Source organism: Chlorocebus sabaeus, chromosome 17, assembly GCF_047675955.1.
Source record: "Chlorocebus sabaeus isolate Y175 chromosome 17, mChlSab1.0.hap1, whole genome shotgun sequence".
Lineage (NCBI taxonomy): Eukaryota > Metazoa > Chordata > Mammalia > Primates > Cercopithecidae > Chlorocebus > Chlorocebus sabaeus.
Window position 1 is genome coordinate 4,940,824 of NC_132920.1, and position 5,141 is coordinate 4,945,964.

The following is a 5,141-nucleotide window of genomic DNA, read 5'->3' on the forward strand; positions in this document are numbered from 1 at the left end:
CTCAGCCTCACGAGCAGCTGGGACTACAGGCACCCGCCACCACGCCTGGCTAATTTTTTTGTGTTTTTAGTAGAGACGGGGTTTCACTGTGTTAGCCAGGATGGTGTCGATCTCCTGACCTCATAATCTGCCCGCCTCGGTCTCCCAAAGTGCTGAGATTACAGGCATGAGCCATCGTGCCTGGCCCATTCTACGGGTTTTAATAATGTTATGTATCCACCATTACAGTGTCATGCAGAATAGTTTCACTGCCCTCAAACCTCTGTGCTCTGCCTACTCATCCCTCTCTCCCCTAAACCATGGCACCCACTGCTCTTCCCATCTCCAAGTTTCGCCTTTTCCAGAATGTCATAGTGAGAATCATACAGTATATAGTCTTTTCAAGCTTCTTTCACTTAGTCATATGCACTTCAGTTTTCTCCCTGTCTTTTTGTGGCTTGACAGTGTGTTCCTCTTTACTGCTGAATAATATTCCACTGTCTAGATATACTACAGTTTATTTATGCATTCACCTACTGAAGGACATCTTCGTTGCTTCCAAGCTTTGGCTTCAAATTTATTTATTTATTTTTATTTAAAATATTTTAATTTCTAAAAATGTTTAAATCATATTAAAATTTAAACAATTTCATTGTACAGTACTTGACAATACATTTCAACCAACTGAAATGCAAAACAAATCAGTAAATCAGGTTTTGTTTACTTTCTAAGCTTAATAATAAACAGACTCTTGCTCCTCAAGAAGATGCAAAAATCAGCAACAGTGAAAGTGAAATATTTAAATAGGAATCTGAAACAAAACGAATTCAATCTGATCAAATCCACAATTAATTGAAGTTTTCATTTTATTCAAGTGTGAATAAAATAGCAGCCACTATTTCATCCAATATGCCAATGATATCAACTAAATGATCTGCCTGGCATGTGCAAAACAAGAACAGTTATCTTCTGCTGAAAGGATGTGAGCTTTCAAATTTGGTTTTCATGTCATAGTTTCAAAACAAATAAACTGCTCCACCAAAAACAACAGTCTAGGTGCTACATATCTTCCAGGGTTTCATCATATAGCCATTTATAAGCACAATCTTTGGAACACTGTATAGTTTCAAAAAGTTTTTTGAAGTCTTGAGGGTACACGTTAGTTATTTTCTCTTCTTCCTTTTTTCCTATTTGCATCAATATATCCATTGCATCAAGTGGAGTCAGTGAACGTAAGTGGTCTATTAGATTGGCACTGCGCCTCACAAAACAGTGCTTTAACATGTGAAAAATATATTATAGTGAATAAGTGTTCAGTTCTTGGTAAATAAATTTCCATAAGGAGTCATTTGAATAAGATACAGATTGTGTTGTAATAGTTCTAATAATTCCCTATGCTTGGGTTTTCCAGCTGCCCATTTCAGGTGTACACATCAAACGATGACCAAGGCTCCATGTGCAGAACCTTAATCTCACAAGCTGCGTACCAGATAACACTTCATACATGATACAAGTCTGGATTTCGGGGATCTGCCGTTAGTTTCTGGAATTCTTTTTCACCAATAAAGATATTTCGTTCTATTCGTCCAAATAGAAGCACAGGAATACAAGTCATATGCAGGTTTCCAAAGTGCCCTTTCTTCACCTCTACTTGGGAACATTCCAGTTACTTTTAGAGGGATGCCTGCTGTCCAAGGAACTGCTTCTATTCCCAAATTCTGAAACAGCCCTTGAGAAGCCATAGCAGGTGGTTTTATTACTCCACCACTTCTAGGATCTATTTTAAAGAAGTCACAGTGACTCACTTGTAGTTTTCCATCCAGATTTTTTCCTAAGGACTCCAAATGTGCAATAAAAGTTTTGTCACTTTCAAGGGCAACCACTTTGGCATCAACTTCAAGTAATGCCTGAGTCAGGATTCCAGGACCCGGATTGCGCTGCAGCAATAGGTGTGGAGGCCTATTTTGTTTTCTCCATACGATTGGTGACATTTGTCGCTGCCCACAGCGGGCAGCGCCAGGGTCTCAGCCAATCTCCGATTGGTTACGTAATGCTTAAAGTCTAAGCTGGACTTAGACATCTTCCTTGGCGTGTTCCTGAAATCCGGATTGGGCCACAGCTGCGGAGAGGAGTCAGACAGGCCACGGTGGTTCCTCGCCGGCAAGTGCTTTCGTGTCGCCGCTCCAGACCCTCAAATGCAAAAGCGACCAGTGCCCGCCAAGGCGGAGAGCCTCAGCCAAGGAGGAAGCCCGGCCACTGGGATCCACATGTCCTTGTCTCTCAGGCCCTCTCCAAGGATTACCCAGGGTTGCTACTATAGTGAATCCCTAAATTTATTTTTAATTATATAATTGAAACATACATATATGCACTTGGAGGAAAAATTAAAGCAATACAGACAAAAGTATTATTTCTTTGCTACTACTCCATCTCTTCCAAGTTCACCATATTCCCTATGTGCATCTTTCTAGATCCTTCCTAAGCATTTATAGATATTTATGTACACAGAGTACGTTAATTATCTATGGCTGTGTAACAGATGACCTCAAACTTAGTATGTCTTTAGCAACAGTAAATATTTACAATTGTACAGCTTCTGAGGGTTAGGGAATTGGGGAATGTTTTATTAGGGTGGTTCTGGCTCAGTTTCTCATGAGGTTGCAATGAACCTGTCAGCCAGGGCTACAGCCATCAGAGTCTTAAATCTGCTTCCAAGGAGGTGAACTCACATGGCTGGCAAATTGATGCTGGTTGCTCTGAAGGGCTGCTTGAGTGTTCTCACAACATGGCGGCCAACTTCCTCAAAGCAGGGGAGAGCTGGGGGAGTGCTCAGCTCTTTTGTGACTCAGCCTTGGACGTTACACATTACCACTTGTGCAGCCTCCTGTTGGTGACATGGGCTATGGGAGAGGTGTGAACACCAGGAGGCAAGGCTTGGCGACTGTTTTATAAAGACTGACTACCATGTAGAGAAACTAATGGATTTTTTTGTAGTTTTTGTGGAAAGCTTTACATTTGGGAAAAGGAAAAGTTACAAATCTTAATCGTTTTTAAGCTTTACTGATACACACAAAGCAAGCAGTATTAAAACACATCCCATGCCAGTTTGTAGCAAACAATCTGTGTTGAGGAATTTTAGCCATCATAGTAGTGAAAAAATGATTACATATATAGTGTGATGATTTAAACTTTGTGAGAACTGATCTGTTAAGGTTTGGATATGGGAAGATTGCAGGAATAAATTAACTTTCACATACTTAAAATCTCCTCACAAGAATACCCTACATTTATCACAGTGCTGAAGGTGCTATGGAAAGCACACGCTTATGGAAAACAGGCTCTAAGTTTTATTTTTCCTTTAAAAAGGCAACCCTCTTGCCCCTACTCTGATTTATTTTAGGTTTGGGCTCATTCATTTTGACCCAGGTGGTTAGGTTTCTCCTTATTTACAAACAGGTGTTTGCCTTACAATTCTGTTGTCTATTCCCCGTCACGCTGCATGAGGTCAAAGTAGAGGTCTGTTTGGAAATGCGACGGGAGCAGAGCAAAGGTAAACACGGTGAAAGGTCCTGCAGCAGCAGCCAGGCAGACACAGTCAGGACCTGCCTGGGATCACAAACGCCTCCTGCCAGCGTGCCAGCCCCTCACCCCACGCAGAACCACGGGCCACTGTTTACTGTCCTGACCTCACAGTGCCATGACTACTGATCACGGGTGAGCGCAAACACAAGAGTACAACAGTGTGACGGTCCAGAGGAAAACTCACAGCAAAACACCTGTTGGTATCTTCTGACGTCCTAGGTTCAAATGTCCCATGACCTTGGGGCTTGGCTCTTCCATGCCGCAGCCCTTCCAAACAGCACACTCAGGGCCCACTGCATGCTGTGTCTGCTGTAGACGCTGTGCACGTTACTTAATCCCATCGGAAAGGGGACACTGGAACAGACAGAAACTAGAGGAGGGGAGTCTGGGGAAAAAATTGGTCAATCCGTATGTAAACAAACCTGCACGTTGTGCACATGTGCCCTACGACTTAAAGTATAATAATAATAAAAAAGAATTTTTAAAATGAGTTATCCATTTGCAAACTGCTGATTTCTTTGGGCATCGTGCCTATAAACTTTTTGTAAAGCATCGGTGATTTCACCAGTCTTCCACCCAAACTTCACCATAAGTCTGATGTTTCTTCTTGCTTCAATTTGAGCAGGATCCATGCTTCTCTGACAGAGGGGTTTTTTCAAACTGATGTCTCATCCTTCTTACAGCCTCAGCCTAGATCCTGTCCAGACATGCTACAACAAGTTAGTACAAGTTTATTTGGTGCAAAAAAAAAAAAAAAAAAGGAAATCCATGCATAGTTTTTAAATAATATGCATTTTCATGAACTTTTTGAAGACCCATTGTATACTTAAGCTGTTCCACATGGAAAAGCTTCCGTATCAAATGCAGTAAGGCAGCATCTCAAACATTTTGTTCTAAGGATTTCTTTTCGCTCTTCAAAGTTGCTAAGGATCCCAAGACCATCAGTTTATTTGGGTTATATCTACTAATGCGTACTCTGTTAGAAATTAAAACTCAGATATTGTAAAGATATTAATTTGTTAAAAAACAAAAGTAATAAACATCTACATGTTAACATAAAAAAACTAGTCAGTTGGTTCATATGTAATGAGTACTTACGATATCCAAAGCTTTATATTTCCCACAATACATATATCATCAGCTACACTATATATACACACACGTATATATACATACATATACACACATATATATACACATATACACACACATATACACACATATATATACACACACATACACACACACACACATATACATATGGGGTTTTTTTTGGAGGGGTTTTTTTTTTGTTTGTTTTATTTTGAGATGGAGTCTTGCTCTGTCACCAGGCTGGAGTGCAGTAGCACAAACTCAGCTTACTGTAGGCTCCGCCTCCCGGGTTCAAGCAACTCCTTTGCCTTTGCCTCCCAAGTAGCTGGGACTACAGGCATGCACCACCATGCCTGGCTAATTTTTTGTATTTAGTAGAGATAAGGTTTCACCATGTTGACCAGGCTGATCTCGATCTCCTGACCTCATGATCTGCCCGCCTCGGGCTCCCAAAGTGCTGGGATTACAGGTGTGAGCCACCGTGCCCG

The 5,141-nt window shown here is 41.2% G+C and overlaps 1 pseudogene; it reads right to left on the reverse strand.

The window, feature by feature from the left end:
• Nucleotides 1-746: 746 nt before the first annotated feature.
• LOC119626711 (dimethyladenosine transferase 2, mitochondrial pseudogene) lies at nucleotides 747-4,274 on the reverse strand (annotated as a pseudogene).
• Between the last annotated feature and the right edge of the window lie 867 nt (nucleotides 4,275-5,141).